This window comes from Rhinoderma darwinii, chromosome 10, assembly GCF_050947455.1.
Source record: "Rhinoderma darwinii isolate aRhiDar2 chromosome 10, aRhiDar2.hap1, whole genome shotgun sequence".
Taxonomy (NCBI): Eukaryota; Metazoa; Chordata; class Amphibia; order Anura; family Rhinodermatidae; genus Rhinoderma; species Rhinoderma darwinii.
In genome coordinates this window covers 27,849,813-27,877,703 of record NC_134696.1, presented here as the reverse complement: position 1 = coordinate 27,877,703, position 27,891 = coordinate 27,849,813, and the positions used below count along the sequence as shown (strand labels likewise).

At 45.1% G+C, this 27,891-nt stretch overlaps 1 long non-coding RNA gene across 1 annotated transcript; it reads right to left on the bottom strand.

Annotated features, from left to right (window-relative positions):
- LOC142662726 (uncharacterized) lies at window positions 1-27,891 on the bottom strand. Its single transcript, XR_012850961.1, has 4 exons — window positions 27,784-27,891; window positions 8,210-8,348; window positions 2,789-2,939; window positions 1-115 (listed from the first exon to the last, which is right to left on the bottom strand). It is a non-coding gene; the product is annotated as an uncharacterized LOC142662726 (long non-coding RNA).

The following is a 27,891-nucleotide window of genomic DNA, read 5'->3' as shown; positions in this document are numbered from 1 at the left end:
TCCATGTAATACTCCTTAAAGAGTCGAAGGTGTCTTTTATTTTAGGACTTGTCTTTTAATTTAGGACTGTCTTTTAGTTTAGGACTCTTCTTCAGTATCTCTCTAGTATTGAATCCTGTACCAAAAAAAAAGACAAAAACTATCACTATCCTTTTTTCTCTTTTTTTTATTTATGTTAGAATTTATTTTGAATATAAACTACCTGAAAGAAAAGAAAAAAAACAAACACTAAATTTATCAGAAAACGCTTGTCATGACCACATCCAGTGGGGTAGCTCTAGGGGTCGCAACGGTCGCAATTGCGCCAGGCCCCTAAGCCTGGGGCGCCCACAGGGCCCCTGTAGCCACACAGCACTTCCTGAATGCTGGAACAACGGCTCCTTGCCCCAGCATTCAGTATGCCATGAGCGGCTCAGCGCAGGTAGGCGCGATGTAGTGACATCATCGCGCCTGTCTGAGCCGAGTCACTCACAGACCGGAGGAAAAGGATTCTCCGCCCGTGGTGGGAACGGGAATAGCTAAGTAATTATGTTATTATTTTTCTATTAGGCACTATGGGGCATTATACTGGGTAAGGAAGGGGGGCTGATATGGTGTCTGCTATAGGAGCATTTTACTATATGGGGGGCATTATACTGTATGGGTGGCATTATACTGTGGGGGCAGCTATGGGGGGCATTATACTGTGGGGACAGCTATGGATGACATTATACTATGGGGGCATTATACTGTAGGGGGGCATTATACTGTGGGGGCAGCTATGGGGGGCATTATACTGTGGGGGCAGCTATGGGGGGCATTATACTGTGGGGGCAGCTATGGGTGGCATTATACTGTAGGGGCAGCTATGGGGGGCATTATATTGTGGGGGCAGCTATGGGGGGCATTATATTGTGGGGGCAGCCATGGGGAGCATTATACTGTGTGGGGGCATTATACTGTGGGGGCAGCTATGGGGGGCATTATACTGTGGGGACAGCTATGGGTGGCATTATATTGTGGGGGCAGCTATGAGGGGACATTATACTGTGTGGGGCATTATACTGTGGGGGCAGCTATGGGGGCATTATACTGTGTGGGACAGCTATGGGGGGCACTATACTGTGTGGGGCATTATACTGTGGGGGCTGCTTTGGGGGCAATATACTGTGGGGGCAGCTATGGGAGGCATTATACTGTGTGTGGGCAACTGTGGAGAGCATTATACTGTAGGGGCAACTATGGGGGTATTATGCTGCATGGGGCAGATATGGGGCATTATGCTGTATGGGGGAATTTGTTTTGGCATTGTACTGCATGAGGGCATCTGTGATGGGCATTATACTGTATGGGGCAACTGTGTGGGCATTATACTGTATGGAGCATCTGTGTGAGCATTATACGGTATGGGGGCATGTGTGCGGGCCTTATACTGTATGGGGCATCTGTGTTGGCATTATACTGCATGTGCATCTGTGTGGGCATTATACTGTATGGGGCATCTGTGTGGGCAACTATGGGGGCATTGTACTGTGCGGGGGGCACTATGGGAGCACGATACTGTGTGGGCTGAACGGGTGTGTATGGGCAGGCATTGGGTGGGCTTAAAAGAAAAAATGTGCCGCTGCGCACCGCATGGATTGTCCCTCTTTGTGATACTTGAAAGTATAGCACTGTCTACAGGGAGGGCTGTATAGAACTGTATGGCGAAGCTGTATAGCCCTGTCTACAGGGGGGGCTGTATAGTACTGTCTACAGGGGGGCACTGTATAGCACTGTCTACAGGGGGGGCTGTATAGCACTGTCTACAGGAGGGGGCTGTATAGCACTGTCTACAGGAGGGGGCTGTATGGCCCCAGTCAAAAGTTTGCTATGTGGCCCAGTGTTTCCTTGTTACGCCCCTGACCCCATCCCCCACTCTGTTGTGCTAGAGCTATAGTTAGCATTTATGCTCTACAAAAATTTTTTTCATATGTTTTGATAAGTCCAAGCGCATTAACCAAAGGAGTGCTTGTTAGGACACCTTACTGAGAGGCAGTTCCTAATTATCTATAATTGAGCCAGAAAGAGTAACGTAATCAGTCCTCGCATTTTATTAGGGCATTTTCAGACGTGGCAGAATATTCCTGCTGCAGATTTTGCCACAAATTCGTGCCAACTACGCAATGAATCTGCAGCAAAATTTGCATATTTGAGAGGTAATTCAGACATTGTGGATATCACAGCGGACTTGCTGCAGATTTCAGCCTTACAAAAGGCTGAAATCCACAGTGAAAATCCTCTGCTTCTCCGCCGGCGGCCATGCATGCTGCGGAATGAAAATTCTGCTCTGCAGCCTACATTCCACAATGGCTTTTTCCACAACGTCTGAACTAAGTTAACTAAAAAGCCATAGAAAGTAATGGAAAAAAAAGTCTGCTGCGGATTTCCACTGCGGAGTGTCCACAGCGGAATTCCACAGCAATTCCGCCATGTCTGAACACGCCCTCAGACGGAACTTATTTTTATAATAACCAATAAAAGAGCCATATACATATTTTTTCTTAATTCTCCCTTTTATATATACCCGATGCTGGGTAAATAAAAACTATGTCTGTCAGAATGTTTTTTTGAATAGCATATAAAAGGTAATAATGTGTAAATTTGTTGCTATTTATTAAATAGTGTTTGGATTATAGTTTGCCTTATTCCTTTATCTTCCCATCCTCTACCACTTGAGCAATATTTTGAATCCTCTTCTTTTCCAGATTTTGGAGAACCTTTAATTTATAATTACTTTACAATTCTTACTCTATGTGTGAAAACGTACCACCAGCTCTTCTCCTCTATGGTAAGTGCCACCATCAGTGCCCCACAACAGCATGGAAATCCAGCCGAGTAACTCCCCGTCTCATGGATACCACTCATAGAAAACTTTCCGCCAAAATTTTCTCGTTCACATATTTGTGTTTCTTTTACTTCTGAAAGCCAAAGACTTTAGTTGTGAATCTCTTTACTACTTTCTTAGATTTAGAAATACCCTGCATTGATCATACCTGTCAAAGTCATTGGTTCTGTTGAGTATACATTCCTTTTTACCAGATTTTTACAAATTTGGGTAACTATGTAACCATCTTAACGTGTCTCGGAGAACCATGTGGCATTGTGTTTTTTTCTGAATATTAGGAATCTGCTTTTATACCTATTTACTAATATATTTCTATTAGCAGATATGTGTATATGACCTTTAGAGCCATTAGCTGAAGGACAAAATTACTTTTGTGGTTGCCCATTGCTGAAACTACAGGCAATAGTCTATAGCAGCCAGAAGTCAAAGGCTTAAACTTGAACAGGGCTCCCACCTACCATGTGGGATTTATAATACTGGTGTCTTCTTATGTGGTAGAGGGTCCTTTGGGCCCCCTCAGACACCTGCAGTGCCTGTAGTCTTTTATAGTGCTTTTTTACACACTGCATTGAGATCTGCCACTATTAGTCATTTGTGGAATGAAAGTCATGCTGGCTCAGTACAGATAGTGTAGGAAAAGCATATCTCTAAGGTGGAGCAACATTTAAATCTCAAACAGAGAAAATAAATTAAGTTCTGTACAAGTATTAAAACAGAGACATTTCCAAGGCCAAAAATTCCAAGTGACAAAGCATTAAAAACTGGGATTGTTCCTGGAAATTAGGGAATTAGGGACAGTTGGCAATGGGATATTCCAGAAGGAAAATCTAACTGTAAATAGATGAAAATGAGCCGAAATAATGGAAGTAGGAGTATGTGTTATGGCAAATTTTCACAGTTTTATTATTTCACTTGTTAGGTCTAATCAGATGTTTTGACTGATGGTGTAAAGGATCTGCCAGGCACAGCTTCGGGGTTAACTTCCATAGGTAATCAGTCTTCACCTGAGTCTATGTCTCTGAGACTGACTAGAGTGGCTGAAGCTGGAGTCAGTCTCAGAGACATAGACTCAGGTGAAGACTGATTACCTATGGAAGTTAACCCCGAAGCTGTGCCTGGCAGATCCTTTACAGTTGGACTCACGCAACTTGAGAGATCACTTATTGCCATTTGTACCATGTAAATGGACTTTACTGACCTGATAATTAAGAAAGAGATCCCAGTCTGCATAGTTGTACGTTGTAACAAATAAAATGACTGCGAAATTTATATATGTTGCATATGGAATATGTAGATGATTAATGTTCTATGCATCTTATAATGTACAGAGACTCTCCCTACAAGAGTTTTGCTCCGTGTTGAACACTGTGGCTTTTCAGAAGTGACACTCGGGCCAGAAAGAAATGTGTTCCAAGGTATTATTCCAGTGTTGACACCTAAAGCTGCTCTAAGCCTGGGATTTGCAGAAGATTAGCTCCACAAAGCCCCGAGTTCTTCTGAAACTGAAGTATTCATTTAATTTAGAGATCCTTGGAAGAAGAACCTCAAAATAAATGCCCATGAATCAATCACTCATTCCTGAAAGTAGCACTCATGTTTTGCGTCATCGCTGGCTTCTGTTGAGGTTTACCCACAGACTATCAAAGGGGAAGACATCCAATTTGACCCAAACCATTCATCAATGAGCCATGAGGTACTATGTGACTCATTAATACCATTAGTTCCTATGGAGTTTGTATACATCACATTGGCACAAGCAAAAAATCCCAACCTTCCTTTGTTGGTGAGGTAATAAGTAGTTCTCTACTTCCAAAAAGTGGACCAACTTCGAATCATCTAAAGCCGTGACCCTATTGGAACTGGAGGACAACAAGGACACTCATTAGAAGTTAATGGAAGTCTGTTGAGTTCCATGGACCCCCTATCAAGTTTCTTCCACCCACAAACATTCCTACTTTTACCCCTCAAATAACGGATTGGAGAACTTACTACAGATAGACCACCACAATTAACTTCTCCTTGGGGCACCAATAATGTGAAATTAGGTCATCCAAACGTAACTAGAACTAATCTGTAGGCGGCATGTTTTGTCATTATAAGCTGAAGACCTTCATGTATTAGTTAAAGCCAAGAACCTTTCGGTACCGGAGGACCACCTTGGGGGGGCACTCGTTAGACACAGTGAATGGCAAGAATTTTCATTGACTTTAGTGGGCACCATGTCATGTCATGGTGCTACAGGGAAAGTGAACATTATTATTGTTGTTACCTCATTGCAAATAGCTGTTTGTAGATGTCCCGTAACAAGTCCTGTCCCTTGCCAAAGTATCTGTAGGTGCTATGTACTATCATTTTGTAATGCTCGGCTTCAGAAGCAGCAGAAGTACTATATAAACCTGAATTGAAATTTGCAATTTTCAAATTTGCTAGAAATGTTGTTTGTACTTGGGACACATAAAGTGCGTCATGTGCTGCAAAATGTTGACTCGTTCCCGGGATGGCAGTCAGTCTGTTGCTACATGTAACCGAGACTACTTTCTCTAATGAATTATATCCAGTAATTTCTTGGATAGTAGGCCACAATTCAAATGGATCAAAGTTTAAAAACATCAAGAGGGCTAGCCAAGAGGGTAGGAGTGCAGAGAGCAGAAGGCTTGGGTCAGGCAAGCAGGAGCCAGGAGCATTGAATTGGATCCTGTGCTTATTTTCTTTGGCTTTACAACACTGCTGAGCGGAATGTAAATTGTCTCCTCTTCGGAATGCCGGCACCACTGCCAGGACTCACCTGATACCATCTCTGTCTGGCACCGAAGTAGCAGGTGCTTTATCAAGCGACCCAGGGCACGTAGGCACTGAATGTCTACATGCTTATTTGGCATGGTGTGGTACCTTGAGCAAGTTGCCTCACTCTCTAGTTTTAAGCAGTTGAAAAGTTTTAGATGACATTAGATTCCCAAGATTAGTAAATGTGTCACCGCTTTGAAGTGTAGTCATTAAATTGCACAATAAAGCCGTGTTCACACGTACCAGTCTTTGTGACATTCTGGCTGGTACTTTGTAGAGAATAGGATTTTAAAATATCCCGTTTATATAGCTATATGATTTCAAGGGCAGGTTGCGTTATCCCCATATGCATGATGCCCTATGACTGTCATTTTTGTGGACTTTTCACCCATTCTTTACAATGGGGGAAAATTACAATATACAGGAAAATCTACATGTGAAAACAATCATCACTGGACTACTACTGACATTTGCACTTTAATTTTCCTGCAGGCCCTCTGCTGAAAAACAAAACGGGGCACCACAAAAGTCAACACTTTTATAGTACATGGAGCAGAGGCAGAATTTTTTTTGGTAGACCAGCAATATTCTCAAGAATTAGATTCATCACTTTATTAGAAACCAGAAATAAGCATGGGGTGCCGCTCTGCAGTCTCAAATACTACAGAAGCATGGAAATCAAATTCCCTACAGCTCCCCTGCAGGTGTAATATAAAATATAGGCAACAATTATGACGGCCACATCCTTAGCAGAGTGGCAGTCAAGATGACATGTATTCAAGATCAAGTGACATACACCAGGCACCATAGAGGCAGCCCTTGTGGGTTATAGAGGGGGGACCCATCTCTGGTTGGTTCTATTCCCTTTGTTATTGGGTGGCAAGAACCTGTGATGGACTCTCCTCTCCAGGGGAGCTGAATTGGCCCAAGGGTCATGAAAAATTAGCCGAACAAGGGGAAAATGGGAAATAAACACATACCCTTATGTCCATTTTGATCTTTGATATGGAGCTTTATGCAAGTCACTAAATATTTAGCCAAAGCGAATCTCCAAAGTGGAGCTGTGCTGAGATATTATTATTTTTTATACTGTAGCTCAATGAAAGTTAAGTGAAAAAGCGGAAAATGAGCTGAGTTGTCATGGAAATAGACTGTGTCCAGCGCTGATGTTCACTTCTCGAATTTTTTTGTGTCTTTTTGTGCCTGATCCACATCTCTAGTTAATTTATCTCCATGGGATACAGTTGAAATATTTGTAAAAGCTCTCCAGCCCGTACCATTAGTCAGCAGCAGGCACCATGCATAGTGATGTCATTGCTGTAATATGTGAAGAATAATAGGATTTGAAGGAAAGGTACCTGTGAAAATCTGTGTGCAGCACATTCTATAGCACTATAGTCTAAGTATCTCGGCCAAGTGCGGATGTGTCAGGAGGAACAAAGCCTCAAGAAGTGGTTCCCTGCTTGGCCTGGCAGCTGAAAAGATGAATGTGTTGACAGGCAAAATATTGAAACTTTTACTCTGCAATAAGTCCTTTGGCTTCTCCAGACGCTGATCGGAAAAAAAAAAGATTGAAGCTCATTCTTGATAAAACCAGTTGTGGATAGTGAATAATTAGAGGGTAGCTGCGGCTACTGGTACCAGCACATACTCCCCTCTGCCAGGGTTGGAAATGATGTAGCACCTGAGGAATGTCTTAATTGATCAGTAAAAAATACCTTCACATGTCCATTTTTCTTGGATATGAGTTGAAGGTCTAATTAGAGTTTATAAATGTGAACATACAGACCTTGAACATTTAGGTTTGACCGGTGCAAGTCTCGAGGACTCTCACTGGAGCATAATAGGACTAATTGCAAATTATTCTTAAAATAATGGCTTTCCATTTTGCACCCTAGCTCCTTCAACTTCAGATGGCGCCCTGTAAAGAACTTTCTGTGGGAAAAGGAAGGGTTATATAGTAACAAGAACATTTTCCAACATGTGGTATCAGTTTTAGTTAGCCGGTCATTAATGATCCAATTATCAGCACAGTCATTACATCAGGCCGACATATCAAACCATGCGTAGCCAAGGTGAGCTACAAAAACCATATCCATTTAGTAAGAGTAGGTGTTCTATGTATATACTGCCCATTCCTTCAGAACTACATTGCAAACTGAAGCCAGGGAACAAACCTCCTTGACTGCTGAAATACATTTCCAATCTTCCTCATCCTTTACCCTTGTGTTTGATCCTTCATGCATTTTGAGATCTCCAAAACTCACCAAAGAATACGCTAAACCAGATACTTATGTCCTACATGTGGCTCCCCAGCTGTTGGCAGCTTTAGAAACTATTGTGCGCTAGTGGCACCTGGGGCATCAGAGCGTTACTAGAACTTGGAACCAGAATATAGTAAAATAGGCCATTTCCCTATGGATATTCAGCATCAATTCAGTATCAGCTCAATACCACACGTCATATTTGAAAGCGGCTCGCGACCTACCAAAGGTTGTGGACCTCCGGTGCAGAATATATGGCTAAACAAGTGCTCAGAAGGGGTGGGGGCCCACTCACCTGCCCTAGACGCTGTACGCATAGATCGGCACATAGACTCTCTCAGCCAATCAGCGTTAGGGTTCTTCTTGCTTCTCCCCCTTAGCCTGCCGGTGCTTTTACTGTGTGGTGTCTGTGCTGAGCGTCGTGAAGGGACTGACTGAAAATAAAAAGAACTAGGAGGTAGTGATTGCTGCCCTGTCTGTAGAAAATGTTTGGAGTGGAGTGGAGCTCAGTGGACAGTTAAAGGGGTTCCCCCTTCTTTAACATTTATGGCATATCCACAGGATATGCCATAAATGTCCGATAGATGGTCAGGAGTTACGAAAACAGCAAAGCTTGCTGAGCTACGCTGTTTCAATAACTCCCATAGAAGTGAACGCAGGGGCGTAACTAGGAAAGACTGGGCCCTATAGCAAACTTTTGACTGGGGCCCCCCCCCTCCCCTGGGTGTCACACAACCCCCCCCCTTGTAGATAGTGCCTTTTTTACAGCCCCCGCCTGTAGATAACGCCATACAGACCCCATGTAGATAACGCCATACAGCCCCCCTGTAGATAACGCCATACAGCCCCCCTATAGATAACGCCATACAGCCCCCCTGTAGATAACGCCATACAGACCCCCCTGTAGATAACGCCATACAGACCCCTGTAGATAGCGCCACACAGACCCCTGTAGATAGTGCCACACAGACCCCTGTAGATAACGCCACACAGACCCCCTGTAGATAACGCCATACAGACCCCTTTGTAGATATCTACAGAGGGGGCTGTATGGCCTTATCTACAAAGGGGGCTGTATGGCGTTATCTACAGGGGGGGCTGTATGGCGTTATCTACAGGGGGGGCTGTATGGCGTTATCTACAGGGGGAGGGCTTTATAGCGTTATCTACAGGGGGGACTCTGTATGGCATTCTCTACAGTGGGGGCTGTATGGCATGCTCTACAGTGGGGGCTGTATGGCGTTCTCTACAGTGGGGGCTGTATGGCGTTATCTACAGGGGGGGCTGTATGGCGTTATCTACAGGGGGAGGGCTGTATGGAGTTATCTACAGGGGGGACTGTATGGCGTTCTCTACAGGGGGAGGACTGTATGGTGTTCTCTACAGTGGGGTCTGTATGGCGTTCTCTACAGTGGGAGCTGTATGGCGTTATCTACAGTGGGGGCTGTATGGCGTTATCTATAGTGGGGGCTGTATGGCGTTCTCTACAGTGGGGGCTGTAGGGCGTTCTCTACAGTGGGGGCTGTATGGCGTTATCTACAGGGGGCTGTATGGCGTTATCTACAGGGGGGGCTGTATGGCGTTATCTACAGGGGGGCTGTATGGCGTTCTCTACAGTGGGGGCTGTATGGCGTTCTCTACAGTGGGGGCTGTATGGCGCTATCTACAGAGGGGGCTGTATGGCGTTCTCTACAGTGGGGGCTGTATGGCATTATCTAAAGAGGGGGCTGTATGGCGCTAACGCCATACAGCCCCCACTGTAGAGAACGCCATACAGCACCCACTGTAGAGAACGCCATACAGACCCCCTTGTAGGTAACACTATACAGCCCCCCCTGTAGGTAACGTTATACAGCCCCCCCCTGTAGGTAACGTTATACAGCCCCCCCCTGTAGGTAGCGCTATACAGCCCCCCCTGTAGGTAACCCCCTGTAAAAGCCGACCTATAGTGTGTCCTACAAAAGACATGTATCCACAGGATAGGGGATACATGTGTGATCGCTGGCAGCGATAAGGAGAACGGGGGACCGAAAGTCCCCCAAGTTCTCCATGACTAACCTCTGACTTCCGGCGTCTGCGCAGCTCAATAAAAATGAAAGGAACGCTGGTCATGCATGCGCACAAGCGCGACTGGCGCTCCATTCATTTCTACGGAGCTGCTAACACAGACCCCGGAAGTCCGAGGTTTGTGATGGAGAACTTCAGGGGACTTCAGTCCCCTGTTCTCCCTATCAATACCAGCGATCACACATGTATCCCCTATCCTGTGGATAGGGGATACATGTCTTTTGTTTAATGGCAGAGCGGGGAGATATCTCCCTGCTCTGCCATAGTGTTCAGTGGCGTCGCACTGTAGCAGCCATAGCGGCTGCTTGCGGAGCCTCAGGCGATGGTGGGAGCCTGTGCCGGCGGGCGACACGGGCCCCCTCATGCCGCTGGGCCACTTAGCAGCTGCTACGGCAGTAGTTATGCCACTGAGTGAACAGCAGTTACAGAAGCAGCGTAGCTCAGCGAGCTTTGCTGTTTTTGTAACTCCCGACCATCTAATCAGGAAGTGGCCGGAAAGCAGCAGGAGCCGAGAAAGGCAGAACAGGGTTTAGGGAGCCCCGTTCTAGAGATATGTGCGGGTCCCAGAGGTGGGACCCGCATCTATCGGACTTTTATGGCATATCCTGCGGACATGCCATAAATGTCCAAGATGGGCAAACCCCCTTAAAGTTTTCACTTACAGTGTTGTCACCACACTGGTGGGTCCTCAAGCACTATATGTGCCACCCCCCACTTCACCACCACAAATACACTTATTTTGGGTGTTGTCCATTTCACCCATAATAATTTAATTAACCCCTTCCCAACGTTTTACGTATACTTACATATAGTCATACGTTATAGGAATGGACGGGGGTGAGCTTGCTCCATATAACGGGGGTGTCCACTGTATGATAAAGCAGACACTTCACTGTAACAAGCGGAATCCCGCTCGACCGGGATCCCACTCTATTAACCCCTTAGATGTCGTAGTCAATAGCAACCACGGCATCTAAGGCGTTAGAAAGTGACAGTGCAATGAGCCAGATAAAGTCATTATAAGTTAGTTACATGAGTGCTTTTTGTTATGCTCGGTTGTTAAATATGGAAATTATTTGCAATATTTATGTTTGTTACCTGTATTCTAAACTAGTAATAAAATGTGCAATATAGATTTGTATAGCTTTAGATGCGTGCGGGCGAGGTTAGGTTACGGGGGGCCCAGGCACGTTATTCGCCCTGTGCAGTCTGTGTCCGCCCCTGGAATGATTATCATCAGCTGAAGTGGTAATTGGTAAAGTCTAGATTGCTTCCAATCATGAAATATTTTTACGGAACAATAAAATCCATATTAATTTATAATCAAAATCATATATTAAAATAATTGAAATGTTTTCCGTTTTACTCTAAAAAATGCTTTATAAAAGTGGCGTCCAAGTTTATGTGGTTGATTTTTGTCTGCTCTAATGTATTTTTGTTTTAATAATCGACAATCGTTACACAAACCTTGCATGAAAAGCTCAGACTGGAAACCCATAAAAGTATTAAATACACAGTTCGAAAGCCACAACACTGCACGCAATCTGACAGAAATGTAATTGTTGGATCTCATTTAGTATTTCTGTGTGTGGAAACACTGGGGTCTCGCCACTAGAAAACTGTTGCTTCCCCAGTCTACACATGGAGTCCGTGTGATCATGGACATTGATCCGCACATCAGCTGATCTCTTGTTACTGTTGATGTCTCAGTGAAGTTGACTGGACTGCCATGTTGCGTTGTACCGTGTTCTAACATGTTTATGTTAATAAGTATTGTGCCTTTATGAAATGTCGTGATGTTTACTCCTTTTACAGACAGGCTGGCGAGGTCTCTAATCAGGTGTGTGGATGGAGTAGTGTGGCACCGCACAGACTCCTTGCAAGGGTGCAAGGGGCAAGATTACAGGGAGAGCCTGTCTGGTGCGAGAGTACTAATGCACGGGCCTGACAGAGTGGCGGAGGAGGTCTGTGAGGAGGATTTGGTCATGGCAGCATTTGTCACTGAAAAGGCAAACACTGAGGGACAGATGTACTAAAGTGTCTGCAACTCAAATGTGTTGTAAATTGCGCCAAAATCTGTTAAACCAGATGTTTTTTGCTCCTCACTAGACACTTTTTAAAATTGTTTTAAAAAAAAAAAAAAGTGCGTGTCTTAACAGAAAAGAAGGCATGGCTTAAGATGCGCCATTGTACTCCAAAAATAATGGCACAAAATTCTGTTGCAAATAAAGCCAAATCAAGGGTGGTATAAGAAGCAGAAGAGTGTCTAGCAGGGCAAGTAAGATGAGTTAAATTTATCATAAGCCATTCACCACTGAGATGAATTTGTTGCATCATCTGACTGCCTTGTCTAAGTTTACACGGTCTAAATCCATACCTCCCAACTTTCAAGTATCGCAAAGAGGGACAATTTTTTTCCTTTTAAGCCACACCTCTAATCCCCGCCCATACACACCCGGCTCAGCCCACACAGTATCATGCTCCCATAGTGCCTCCCACACAGTATAATTGTAAAGGATCTGCCAGGCACTGCTTCAGGGTTAACTCCCAGAATTAATCAGTCAACACCTGAGTGTACATCCCTGAGACAGACACCAGCTTCCTCCACTCAGGCTGGCAGGCTTAGGAGTGGGAGAGCCTATCGCAACCTGGCCAGACTCAGCTAGCTCCCGCCCTCGGTCTATTTAAGCCTGCTCTTCCTGTCCATCTGTGCTTGTGAATTCTTTCCTTGAGGTTTCCTGGCCCAGCAACAGCTCCTGCTACTTTTTGATCCTGCTCCATACAGACCCTGGCTTACCGACTACTCTTCTGCTTTTCGCTTTGTACCTCGCACTCTCCTGGCTTGACTCGGCTCGTTCACTACTCTGTTGCTCACGGTGTTTCCGCGAGCAACTGCCCATTTCCCTTGCTTGTGTTCCCTTGTTTGTTTGTCGTGTTTGTCATGCACTTACTGAGCGCGGGGACCGCCGCCCAGTTGTACCCCGTCGTCTAGGGCGAGTCGTTGCAAGTAGGCAGGGACAGAGTGGCGGGTAGATTAGGGCTCACTTGTCCGTTTCCCTACCCCCCCCCACCATTACAAATTCACAAGCCCTATACCTAGTCTACCCTGGTCCCTGACACCATTATGGAACCCCGTGAAACCCTGGCTCAGCAAATGCAGGGTCTCTCCCTACAGGTCCAGGCCCTGGCTCAGAGGGTCAACCAGCCTGATGCTACCTTGGTAGTTCCCCTCACCGCACCCCTTGAACCCCACCTCAAGTTGCCCGACCGGTTCTCAGGTGACCGGAGGGCTTTTCTCTCCTTTCGGGAGAGTTGTAAGCTTTACTTTCGCTTAAAGCCTCACTCCTCAGGTTCTGAGAGCCAGCGGGTGGGTATAATTATGTCCCGGCTCCAGGAAGGGCCCCAAGAGTGGGCCTTCTCCTTGGCTCCTGGCGCCCCTGAACTTTCCTCCGTTGACCTTTTCTTTTCTGCCCTCGGACTTATTTATGACGAGACTGACAGAACTGCCTTTGCCGAGAGTCAGCTGGTGACCTTACGTCAGGGTAAGAGACCTGTTGAGGAGTATTGCTCTGACTTTCGGAAGTGGTGCGTAGCTTCTCGGTGGAATGACCCTGCCTTAAGGTGCCAGTTTAGGTTGGGTCTGTCGAACGCCCTGAAAGACCTGCTAGTTAGTTATCCCTCTTCTGACTCCTTAGACCAGGTTATGGCTTTAGTGGTACGACTTGACCGACGTCTCAGGGAACGACAACGTGAACGTTTATGTGTTTTTTCCTCCGACTCCCCCATGATGCCTCCCGAAGTCCCGTTGCTTTGTTTCTCCCCTAAAGACTCAGAAATACCTATGCAACTCGGGGCCTCCGTGTCCCCTCAACAACGTAGAGAATTCCGCAGGAAGAATGGTCTCTGCTTCTACTGTGGGGATGTCAAGCATCAAGTAAACAACTGTCCCAAGCGTAAGAATGCTGCCAGAGAGCTCCCGCGTCTAAGTGATCATCGGGGAGGTCACTTGGGCGCACAGGTATTTCCCGTAAATATGAAACGTACTAAGATATTGCTTCCCTTTCAGGTCTCGTTTGGTGGTAGGTCTGCTACCGGCAGTGCCTTCGTGGATTCAGGGTCCTCTACTAATATCATGTCTGTGGAATTTGCTATGTCTCTCGCTATGCCTCTGATTGATTTGCCTAAACCTGTCCCGGTAGTGGGTATCGACTCCACTCCTCTTGCTAATGGTTATTTTACACAGCATACCCCTGTTTTTGAACTCCTTGTTGGCTCCATGCATTTGGAGCAGTGCTCTGTACTATTGATGCAGGGATTATCGTACGATTTGGTTCTAGGTCTTCCCTGGTTGCAGTTGCATAATCCCACGTTTGACTGGAATACTGGGGAGCTAACCAAATGGGGTAATGAATGTTGTACGTCATGTTTTTCTGTTAATTCTATTTCTCCCCCTAAGGAGGTGAATACGCTACCCGAGTTTGTTCAGGACTTCGCTGATGTTTTCTCTAAAGAGGCCTCCGAAGTATTACCGCCTCATAGAGAATACGATTGCGCTATCGAATTGGTACCAGGAGCTAAGCTTCCTAAGGGTAGAATATTTAACCTTTCTTGTCCCGAACGTGAAGCCATGAGGGAGTATATCCAGGAATCCCTGGCCAAGGGTTACATTCGTCCCTCTTCTTCTCCGGTAGGTGCTGGCTTCTTCTTCGTAGGGAAGAAGGATGGGGGTCTTAGGCCATGCATTGACTACCGTGGCCTGAATAAGGTCACGGTAAGGAACCAGTATCCCCTTCCTTTGATTCCTGATCTCTTTAATCAGGTTCAGGGGGCCCAATGGTTCTCTAAATTGGATCTACGGGGGGCGTATAACCTTATTCGCATCAAAGAGGGGGATGAGTGGAAGACTGCGTTTAACACGCCCGAAGGCCATTTCGAATACCTCGTCATGCCCTTTGGGTTGTGCAATGCCCCTGCGGTCTTCCAGAACTTCATAAATGAGATTTTGAGAAATTACCTGGGGATATTTCTTGTAGTGTACCTTGATGACATATTGGTGTTTTCCAGGGACTGGTCCTCCCACATAGAGCATGTCAGGAAAGTGCTCCAGGTCCTTCGAGAAAACAAACTGTTTGCCAAAATCGAAAAATGTGTATTTGGGGTACAGGAGATACCATTTTTAGGTCAAATCCTCACTCCTCATGAATTCCGCATGGACCCTGCCAAGGTTCAGGCTGTGGCTGAATGGGTCCAACCTGCCTCCCTGAAAGCGCTACAGTGTTTTTTGGGGTTCGCTAACTATTACAGGAGATTTATTGCTAACTTCTCGGTCGTCGCTAAGCCTCTTACGGACCTCACTCGCAAGGGTGCTGATGTCCTCCATTGGCCCCCTGAGGCCGTCCAGGCTTTTGAGACCCTCAAGAAGTGCTTTATCTCGGCCCCCGTGCTGGTTCAGCCCAACCAAAGGGAGCCATTTATTGTGGAGGTTGACGCGTCCGAGGTGGGAGTGGGGGCCGTCTTGTCCCAGGGTACCAGCTCCCTCACCCATCTCCGCCCCTGTGCTTACTTTTCTAGGAAGTTTTCGCCCACGGAGTGTAACTATGATATTGGCAACCGCGAACTTTTAGCCATTAAATGGGCATTTGAAGAGTGGCGCCACTTCCTGGAGGGGGCTAGGCACCAGGTAACGGTCCTTACCGACCACAAGAATCTGGTTTTCCTAGAATCTGCCCGGAGGCTAAACCCGAGACAAGCTCGATGGGCGTTGTTTTTTACCAGATTAAATTTTTTGGTTACCTATAGGGCCGGGTCTAAAAATATTAAGGCGGATGCACTGTCGCGTAGCTTCATGGCCAGCCCTCCTTCGGAGGAAGATCCTGTTTGTATTTTGCCTCCAGGTATAGTCATTTCCTCTATCGAGTCCGATTTAGTCTCTGAAATTGCTGCTGATCAAGGTTCAGCTCCTGGGAACCTTCCTGAGAACAAGCTGTTTGTTCCCCTGCAATTCCGGCTAAGGGTACTTAGGGAAAATCACGACTCCGCACTATCTGGCCATCCAGGCATCCTGGGTACCAAACACCTCATTACCAGAAATTATTGGTGGCCTGGTTTGCCTAAAGACGTTAAGGCCTACGTCGCCGCCTGTGAGGTTTGTGCCAGGTCCAAGACTCCCAGGTCCCGACCAGCGGGCTTACTGCGTTCGTTGCCCATTCCCCAGAGACCTTGGACACATATCTCCATGGATTTTATCACCGATTTGCCTCCATCCCAAGGCAAGTCGGTGGTGTGGGTGGTGGTAGACCGCTTCAGTAAAATGTGCCACTTTGTGCCCCTCAAGAAACTACCCAACGCCAAGACGTTGGCTACCTTGTTTATCAAACACATCCTGCGTCTCCATGGGGTCCCCGTCAATATTGTTTCTGACAGAGGGGTACAATTTGTTTCATTGTTTTGGAGAGCCTTCTGTAATAAGTTGGGGATTGATCTGTCCTTCTCCTCTGCCTTCCATCCTGAAACCAATGGCCAAACGGAGAGGACTAATCAGTCTCTAGAACAATACTTAAGATGTTTTGTCTCTGACTGTCAATTTGATTGGGTTTCTTTCATTCCCCTCGCCGAATTTTCCCTTAATAACCGGGTCAGTAACTCGTCAGGGGTCTCTCCCTTTTTCTGTAATTTTGGGTTTAATCCACGGTTCTCCTCCGTTTCACCTGGTTGTTCCAACAATCCCGAGGTGGAGGTCGTTCATCGGGATCTGTGCACAGTCTGGGCCCAGGTTCAGAAGAACCTAGAGGCGTCCCAGAGCATACAGAAGGCTCAGGCCGATAGAAGACGTTCTGCTAACCCCCTGTTTGTGGTCGGGGATCTGGTGTGGTTGTCATCCAGGAACTTGCGTCTCAAGGTTCCGTCCAAAAAGTTTGCTCCCCGGTTTATTGGGCCGTATAAGGTCATTGAGGTCCTCAGTCCTGTCTCTTTCCGGCTGGAGTTACCCCCGTCTTTTCGTATACACAACGTGTTTCATGCCTCCCTCCTGAAACGCTGCTCCCCGTCCTTGGCCCCCTCGAGGAAACCTCCTGTTCCCGTCCTCACCCCTGAGGGGGTGGAATTTGAGGTGGCCAGGATCGTGGACAGCAAGATGGTCCAAGGCTCCCTCCAGTACCTGGTCCATTGGAGAGGATACGGGCCCGAGGAGAGGACTTGGGTACCCGCCCGGGATGTTCACGCTGGGGTATTGGTCAGGAGGTTCCACCTGCGTTTCCCCAGTAAGCCAGGTCCACTTAGAAAGGGTCCGGTGGCCCCTCATAAAAGGGGGGGTACTGTAAAGGATCTGCCAGGCACTGCTTCAGGGTTAACTCCCAGAATTAATCAGTCAACACCTGAGTGTACATCCCTGAGACAGACACCAGCTTCCTCCACTCAGGCTGGCAGGCTTAGGAGTGGGAGAGCCTATCGCAACCTGGCCAGACTCAGCTAGCTCCCGCCCTCGGTCTATTTAAGCCTGCTCTTCCTGTCCATCTGTGCTTGTGAATTCTTTCCTTGAGGTTTCCTGGCCCAGCAACAGCTCCTGCTACTTTTTGATCCTGCTCCATACAGACCCTGGCTTACCGACTACTCTTCTGCTTTTCGCTTTGTACCTCGCACTCTCCTGGCTTGACTCGGCTCGTTCACTACTCTGTTGCTCACGGTGTTTCCGCGAGCAACTGCCCATTTCCCTTGCTTGTGTTCCCTTGTTTGTTTGTCGTGTTTGTCATGCACTTACTGAGCGCGGGGACCGCCGCCCAGTTGTACCCCGTCGTCTAGGGCGGGTCGTTGCAAGTAGGCAGGGACAGAGTGGCGGGTAGATTAGGGCTCACTTGTCCGTTTCCCTACCCCCCCCCCACCATTACAATAATGCCCTCTAGCTGCCACCATACAGTATAATGAACCCATAGATGCACCCATACCATATAAAGCCAACACAGATGCCCCCATACAGTACAATACCCACACAGATGTCAGCCATACATTATAATGTATTTTGCCCAAACAAATTCCCCCATACAGCATAATGCCCCATAGCTGCCCCATACTGTTTAATGCCCACATAGATGCCCCCATACAGTATAATGCCCACACAGATGCCCCCATACAGTATAATGCCCTCTTAGATTCCCCCATACAATATAATGCTTTACTGAAGTGAATGGGGCTAAGCTGCAATACTACACACAACCTGTGTTCAGGTGTGGTGCTGTTTTTGAAAGACAGCAGCCATGTAGTTCTAATCCTGGACAACCCCTTTAATAGCATGTGCTGTATGCAAATATCATACCTGGAGTCATTGGTGCGGTGTAGAAGCGTTGCAGAGTCACAGAGTCAGCACCGTAAGCACGCCTGTTCCTCTGTGATTGACATTCCCCTATCCCTATATATGCGCATGATTTCAATACCGCTAGCGCTGACAACAGCAGACATGGGAGATGTCAATTACGGAGAAATAGGCATACCTCCCGCACTGACTCTGTGACTCTGCAGTGCTGCTGCACCGCCCTGATGGCTCCAGGTTTGCTATTTACATACAGCATTTGCCGTTATTAAACGTATTATTCTGCACAAAGAGCCACCTGACGGTTTTAACACGGGCATGGTTGGAATAGTGTTTAAAAGTCCTACAGCGCCATGTCACGCAGTTTGATGGGCAAAAAGCTGATGACAGATTACCTTTAAATAGTATTGCCATTATTCGATAGGAATCATTCTGATTACAAGTAAATTACATGCACGTGAATTTAATAAATATATACTTTTTCACCGCGGGTGAGCGCCATCTGCTACAGGTTGCAAAATGTTATTTTGATATACTTTTATTTTATGCTTCTCTGCAAGAAATGCTCAGAAAAGTCTAGCTGAAAGGGTTAATTGAAAAAAAAAAATTATTTTTGAATTATTTTTTTTTTTTTTTACTAGGCTCTAAATTTTACAAACAAACAAATCTACAGAGCAGAAAATTGGTCCAGTCGTCCAAGTCTGCTAGTCCCTTTAATATCCCCTGTGTGAGTCTGTGCACCCTTGCAGAGCCAGACTGACTAAGCCTTGTCTACTGCATCCTCTCAGTACTCTCCAGGCGCCAGGTCTGACAGTGTTGTGACGGCTCTTGGGAGAGTACGCTGACAGGGAGACTGTCTGTGGCTGAATGACAGCTTTGGCCTTCTGCCAGGAAAGCGGAGACTCTCAGGGCAGTGAATGACAAAACTGAAATTAGGATAGCACCAAAACAGAGACATTACAGGCTCAGTCGCTGCTATAACAATCTGAGGGGGGTCTAATATTCCCACTTCGCAAGACACTGGATGCATTTAAACAAGAACTCTTGCCACACACGCATATGTTTTTTCTGCTTATAATAAAATAGTGAAGAGATCTAGCAGTAATGAGCTGGTGATAATATTACTCAGTTATAGTCGTGTAGGTTGGAAGGTAAAACAATTTTGTATTGGAAAAATAACAAAAAGGATTAAATGTGATACCTTTAACAGCGAAGCGAATGGGAACATTATGCGAGCTTTGTAGGTAGTAGGGCCCCAGTAATTAGTTATATGATTACCTTTCACTATTCCAGGGTCCCGCAAGCTGTAAAATGACTTGACCTATCATCCCACTGGGATTTTAAATATTCCCCTCTTTCACTTACAATTTCCCCTCTTTCTTTCGTATTCCTTTACCTTTCCAATGACAGCTATATATTCACTAAATAGGGCACTCATAGGCCTTGTAAAATAAAAGCAAGACATTCACAACCTTGTCTTAAAGTGATTGTCCACCCTCAAACACTATTTAATTTTTTTAGTCTAAATAGGTCCAAAATTGTGCCCTGGTTAATTTCTTAATATATCTTTATAGCGGCCAGAGCTTTGTTGTTCTGATACAGAGCTCTGAACACTCTGCATAGAAAAAGAGTTCAATTATTAAATTCTAACTGCCTGCTGTCACCACTAGGGGGAGCTTACTGCATATTGTTTTTACATTGAACTCAATAGTAAAGCAGCAGAAAGTTGCACCAAACACACTGATAGACATTTTTATTGAAAAAAAAAAAGAAGAAAACTATTTCAAAAGGTGTCCTTTAAAGAGACTCTGTCACCACATTATAAGTGCCCTATTTCCTACATAAGGAGATGGGCACTATAATGCAGGTGACAGCAGTGCTTTTTATTTAGAAAAACGATCTATTTTTACCACGTTAGGAGTGATTTTAGCTTTATGCTAATTAGTTCCGCTTCAGGAGTTGCCCCTGATGTCACTGTCCATTGATTTATGTGTGGCACTACCAAGGGGGCTGTGTAGCACTACCTACAAGGGGGCTGTGTGGCACTACCTATATGGGGGCTGTGTGGCGCTGCCTATATGGGGCTGTGTGGCACTACCTACAAGGGGGCTGTGTGGCAAAACCTACAAGGGGGCTGTGTGGCACAACCTACAAGGGGTCTGTGGGCACTACTTACAGGGGCCTGTGTGGCACTACCTACAAGGGGGCTGTGCGGTACTACCTACAAGGGAGCTGTGTGGCACTACCTACAAGGGGCTGTGTGGCACTCACTACAGGGGGCTGTGTGGCACTATCTATAGGGGGCATCTGTGAATGGCGGGCTGATGGTCATTTTACTGTGAGTCAGGGGCTGATGGTCATTTTACTGTGAGTGGCGGGCTGATGATCATTTTACTGAGTGGGAGGCTGATGATCTTCGAATAGTTTCCACCTCTGACCTCCAATTGAAATTAATAGAAGGCAGAAAATACCCGCGGCGCTCATTTGGAGTTCTTTTTTGCCCGTGTCCGTTGCATTAGCTTCAACGGCTTAAAAAAAAAAGCAAAAATATGTAAAATAACGCTGAATTCCTAAAGGAATTTTGAGGCAGATTTTTTCTGCCTTACAAAAAAACGCCGTTTTCTGTCTTTCTCAAAACAATTTTTGGTAGGGGTGCCCTGAGGAAAATTTTTTTTTTCCATGGGTCCTTCGAGTCCAAAAAGGTTGGGAAACTCTTTACTAGGCTACAGGATCACGCCGGCTTATGCAAGGATCCCGTCGTGGAGCAGCTCAGTTCGTCAAGGGAATGGGGCCTAGGTGAGTACAATTTTTTTTTTTTGGGGGCACTGTCTACAACGGGGAGGTGGGGAGCTTTATGGCACGATCTACAAGGGGGAGGTGGGGGATGTATGGCACTGTCTACAAGGAGGAGGTGGAGGATGTATGGCACTGTCTACAAGGAGGAGGTGGGGAATTATGGCACTGTCTACAGGGAGGCTGTATGGCACAATCTACAAGGGGGCATGATCTACAAGGGAGCTATGTGTGGCAGCCAGGGGAGGGGGCATTATACTGTGTGGAGGCCACTAAGCAGACATACTGGGTAGCAATACTACAGGGGGCAATATACTGTGTGTGGCACTTAGGGGGCATAATGCTGTGTGGGCACAATTAGGACAATATTTAGGACAAAATAGTGTGTCCTTGAAGGGGTTATAATATATTATTAAATATTATTATTATTCTGTATGGGGGGCACTAAAGGGGCATTATACTGTGTGGGGCACTATATAGGGCTTTATACTGTGGGGGGGCATTATACTTTTCTATGGGGCATTTTTTTATGATGGGTGGGGCGCCGAAAGTTAATTTCGCACAGGGTGCCATCTATCCTAAGGCCGTGCAGTGGACACATGAAACGTCATCCCAGGAGGCCGGCCTGGACAAAGAAGCACAGAATTCTGGGTAAGTATAAGATTTTTTTTCTGATTTGAGATTTTTGCAGTGGAATCGCAGCTTTTCCGCCGCAAAAATCACATCTGCTATTTGTTGTGGGTTTCACCTCCCCATTGAATTCAACTGGGAAAACCTGAAACAAAAAAGCATCGATTATGCAAACACAATTGACATGCTTCAGATTAAAAAATTGCACCACTAGTCAAAGTCTGAGCTTTTTTTTCCACTTATCATTTACGCAGCAAATCTCATCCACTCTGCTGCTACTGTATTATGCTGTGGACTTTCTGCAATGTGAATTTACGTGTGAACTAACCCTTACACTGTATGATAAATTTCTATCTAAGATAGTACTAGTGGTGATTCAGGTGCTGAGACCCACACCAATCACTAGATTGTAGGACCACATGGCACCTTAACCCCTTAGTACTAGTGGGGGTCTCAGGGTTTGGACCCCCCCCCCCCAATACTGCTCACTGACATGTTTCTACGACATGAACATTTCCATTATAAAAATAAAAAAGGGTGGCGCTATCTCACACCCTGTCTCCTTTCCCATTACTATTGAGCCTATTTTAATTTCTTTGGGGCACACAAGATTGATTGAGAGAAATATAAAGCAGGATATCCAAAAAACAAAAGTGTTTTTTGTTTGTTGTTGGCAAGACCCAAGGTGGCTCATAAAAGTCAACTGGCAGAAACTATGACCTGAGGGTTTGTGTCATACAAGTCTAGAGAACAAGATTCATCTAGGAATTCATATTTTCTATATTGTATAGAGCGGGACTTGGCTACATATATTTTTAATTTATGATTTAATTTATATTGTTTAATACAACTTGGCGTTTGCCACCATTTGGAACCATTTACTAGCACATTGCTTGGCGCTGCGGTTCTTGGGACAAAATCAGTTTCAGAGCTCTGTTTAATAAGCTCCAATGTTATTCAGAATCTTCTAACGCTCAAAGCTTCATACTTCACATTGCTTGCAGGATGCAAAACATAACCATTAAGAACTACCAAAAACTGGATGCCAGGTGATCATAAGATTCAACTTGCTGCCCTAGCCCTGTTTCTAAATGCCCTGGTCAAGGCACATTGGTTTGTTGTCACTTCCCCGGTGGCACCTGCCCCACCCCACCCATAACTACGCCCCTGACTATCAAGAAGAGTGGGGACTGTATATGCAAACTAGTGCAGAAACAAATTTGAGCGGTGCTTGTGATAACCAATCAAAGGACAGATGACCACTAATTGGATGCTAGAAGAAACAACCTTACAAATGAACATACGTGACCTCCCTTGCTAATAACTAACTTACAAGGTTGCAGGAAAACTACCACCAATGTTATAGCTGGGTGAGGGGTGGCTACAGGGGCCGACTTCAGGTGTATGCGTACCCGTGGGTGATAGAATCACAGTGTGCCCCATGTGGGCCTAAAGCATGTTTATTCATGATCACAGTGGGTCACCCCAAGTCCAATGGGACCTGAGATCTTCCCAGGTTTCCTTGGTGCTGCAGCTTGCCCTGATGGGTACCCTGGTGCCTGAGGGGGGTAAACATACCCAGCATGTTATTGCAGTGAAGGTAGCGGAGGCCTGGTATAGATTTATACATTGGGTCCGGAAGCTTCAAGGTAAACCTCTGACCACAGTCACATTCTTTTCTCGCCTCTGCACACAAACGTGCTTGACATAACTTAAAAAAATGCAACCCTCTGCTTGAATAGAAGCATCATTTTTTATCAAATAAACTTTTCTTCGTTTGGCTATAAGGTATCATTTAGGTGTAAAAAATAAAAATTATTCTAAAATATTAGAAAGTACATTAGTACTATAGGTAAACTATGATGTCACTCAGGTCATTCTGCATGATGTCTAGTTATGATGTCATTCTATGTATATTGTTTTATATAGGATGTCATTATGCTTGACTAGTTATGATGTCATTGTCAATGTTGCCTGATTATGTCATTGTGCATAATCTCCTATTATAATGTAGTTCTAGTTAGGCTGTCACTCTGCATGTTGTTTACTTGAGGTGTCATTTGTATTTTGTCTAGGTATATCTTTCTATGTGTTGTTTATGGGGGTCATTGTGAATGTTATCTGGGGCATTATGTAGTTCTTCATGTTGTCTAGTTCTGATGTCATTCTGCATGTTGTTTAGTTATGATGTCATTTTCAATGTTTAGGTCTGATGTCATTCTGCATGTTGTCTAGTTATGGTATCATATTATGTCTTTAGATATGATAACATTAGCCCAGATTTACTAAGTAATACTGGCGACTCTTATGCCACTCTAAGTAAAGTATATAGTTAGAATGATTTTAAACTAATTTATCAAAAGGTGCACGCAATCAGAAAATAAAATCGATACAATCTTTGAGACAAAATTTGTGCCATTTTCACTTACTTTCGTAAATGTGGCCTAAGCGACATCTTCTTGGAGGCTATGCCCACCTTTCTCAGCCGCAGATGTTACCGCAATTGTTAAAATGTAAAACGTTTGCGACTTTTTTGGCACAGTTTGCCCTAAAAACTGGCATAAACTGCTTAGTAAATGTTGACCATTGTGTGTGATTTCTTGCTATGATGTTAACTGTTAGTTATAATGTCATTCTCTGCATTTCAACCCCTTCTTGGCCCAAGGCAAAAATGTACCTCATAGGTGGCTATCAGTTGTTGCATCATGTCGTAGATTTTCGTCATAATGATCTTGCAGGTACTGCCAATGTACCCATGAGATTAATGGCGGTAGCATGGCTGTGAAACATAGCAATATAGGTCCCAAATGCTGTCTCTTGTAAATGTCTACTAGCACAAACTCACAATATTTTCTAATAGGTGTCTGTGTATATAGGACATAAAATAACCCTTACATATTTGATATCCCCGTGACCGTAACAACAGTCGAAAGCATGTTTTTTTCTGCTTTTACCCGCAAAATTAAATTAGTAAGGATTAAAGGCTAAGGCCTCATTCACACGACTGTAGTGGTGTGCACGGGCGGTGATTTGCGGCTCGGACAGCCACGGAGTTTCACCTGCGAGCCGCCCGCAAATCGCGGGCTGCGCACATGGCCGCGTGCATTAATTTCTATGAGCCTGGACCGCAAAACACGTCCATAATAAGACATGTCCGTTCTTTTTGCGGTCCAGGCTCCTGGGCCATACACGGACCGTGGAAACGACAGTCGTGTGCATTGGCCCATTGAAATGAATGGGGCCGCAATTCACACGCAGATTTGCGGGTGAATTGCGGCCGCAAAAATAAGTTTGTGTGAATGGGGCCTAAAGCTTGCATACCCCAAAATGGTACGTATAGAAAATACAACTAGTTTTGCTGAAAATGTTCCCCGTTCAGCTGTATTAATGCAAAAAAAAAAAAAGTTTTGTGATCTGGGAGACCGAGATCGAGAAACGAAAAATTGTATCTGGTCCTTTTGACCAAAAATGGTAGTGTCTTTAAGGGGTTAATGTCATTGTAGACACTGTTTAGTTGTTTGTTGTCCATGTTTGATAGTCTACAATTTACAGATTTATAATTTCATGCTTTATGATGTCATCCTGAATGTCATCTAGTTATGATGTCATACTGCATGATCTCTACCTCTATGTGTTGCTTCTTTGTTTATTCTGCATGACGTTTTGTTGGTTTATTTATATAGACATGATGAGCGTTCTTAGGACCAACAGTATGCTACACGCCATTGGATAGTCTGTATGGGTTATTGTTTATTCCGCATGGTTAACCCTGGCCTGAATTCATTCAAATATTTATTTATGTTTCCCTATTTCTTCAGTCACTGAAAAATGATAAATTTTTCTGTAAATATCACAGAAGACGGGGGTAAAAGATAAAATAAAAGGCATAAATACAGTGGGAAAAGTAAAGTTTCTGATTTTCCAGCTTTCTCCCTCCTCCTTCTCCCTCTCTCAATGTCTGTAAAATGGCTTTCATACACTCAAGGCGCCAAATCATTTGACCCAGGTTATCCCGAGAGCCAGGGGTCTTTTCTGCTCGACTGACTAGACTGGAGCCAAATGCTCCCCTCCCATTATTTGGCTGTCAATCCAGGTAATAATCAAAAGGTCTTATCTGTAACCTATTAAGGAATCATTCTGGTTGTCTAGGCTCCAAGACCACGCTGCTGGAGCATTCATGCATTTAACCTGCACAGAGGGAAGAGACAGTAGCTGTTAACACCCCTACCTCCCCCTTCCTTCCCAACAGCTCTCTCCTCAGTCTCTGGCCCCATCCTCAAAACTTCATGTCTGTTTTCCAGAAAAAATAAAAATCTATGGCTTTTTATGTGAAGTAGACAGTAGGACATGGGCGCATTTCTACCAAATACTATAGGGGCCAATGTATGCTATGTATGGGGTGTGATTGAACTTGGAGTAGACTTGCAACTCATAGATAAAGCCAACCTTGCGAAAACACATGTTCGATTGATTCATATATGAGAATGAGCCACATTGAGTTTCTGAAGTCCTTTATTATAGGACTGAGGTGTTATGTGACATATGTGATCTGATATTCTCATAGCCAGGAGTGAGGATAAATTGTCAGGTGAGCCAATTGTAAAATTTTATTTTGAATGCCTAAAACTGTTTTCTGAAATGTTATATGATAATATATTGATAAGCTGTAGAAAATACTGTAATATTCCTTAGAGGAGCAACCAATATAGTACCACCCAATAAAATATATGCAGAAGTGGCAGTGCCCAGTAATATGCCAGCGAACAAGTGCTTTCTTATTAAATCAAAACTATCTCCTCATATACGTAGGGGCACTACCATTTATACCACAAGACTAAACACATCTGATAAAAACCACTTGGGCCCTGTTCACATTTGCATTAATAATACTGTACACTATTATAACTCAAGAGACTAATATAACTAACGCTATTTGTGTATATATGTACACACACATACTCGGTGCCCCTATAACATTGGTAGCCATCTTCAGTGTACCCATCACAACTTTAGTGCCCTCATAACTGTGCCAGTTAATGCCCGATAACACTTCCAGCCACTGTGATCAAAATGAGTGAAAACTACAATGTCCCATACCATAGTCCACCACCTTCATAACTGGGCCAGCAACAGAGCCCCATACAGTGTCAGCCTCAGTGCCCACATACTAATTCAGCCATTGAGCTTTCATACAGTGCCACTCACAGTGCCCCCATATAGTGCCAGCAAGAGAGCCCCAATACCTGCAAAGTCCACAGTTGCAGTTACAGAACCCATAGTGGCAGTTATATAGCCCCCTGTTGCTAGCTACATTGATCCCAATGCCAGCTACAGTGCCTTTATTGCCAGCCAGAGATTCTTGACAGTCAACCAAAGTACCCCTTTGCCACCCGAAAAGCCCCCATTGCCGGCCACTGAGCCTCCATTGCTTGCCACAGTTCCCCCACAGCGCGCCTCCAATAATGCGCTTTGCAACTGCTCTCCACTCTTTCTAATAGAAGAAACCTAGTAGAGTATATGAACATTCGTTGCTGCCAAATTTGCAGAATAATGTTCTGATCTAATGTTTCTGTAAGGTGACTGTGTTAGGGCTTGCAAACGAGGGGTCTGATGGTATCCACCCCTCAGAGGTATGGCGCAGTCTCTCAGACTTTTTTAAGCCACTGTCCTACTTGGGCTTAACTCTGGCTGTCTCTCCCTCTTTTTCTTAACAGCGCCAAGCCAGAGCCTGTGCTTCCTCTATCAATTTCTTCCAGCTCTCTTGGCTAAACTGCAGCTTTTTCCACAAGCGTTGACCAGTGTCACCCCCAAAGTGTACACCCAACCACCCACCACTGGCGGCAAACTATCTTTTATAATAGGTCACTGACCCTCTTAATGCTGAGGCGCACATACTGCTGCGTCCCTATGTCCCTACAGAACTCCTAAGTAATAACGGTCTTCACCAACATGTCTCCTCATCGCCATGTTGAAACTACCACTGGAGGCCAATACTCGCTCTGCTTAAACAACCGACATCAACTGAACCATAGGGCAATGAGTAACACAAAATAACATATTTAGATATTATATCGTACATGGCAATAGCAGCAAACACAACTCAACGATCGGCATAGATGGACCCCGGCCGCATCCCACATTAGCTGCCAACTCTGGCTAGGACATCATATCTTCTGCAGCCTTCA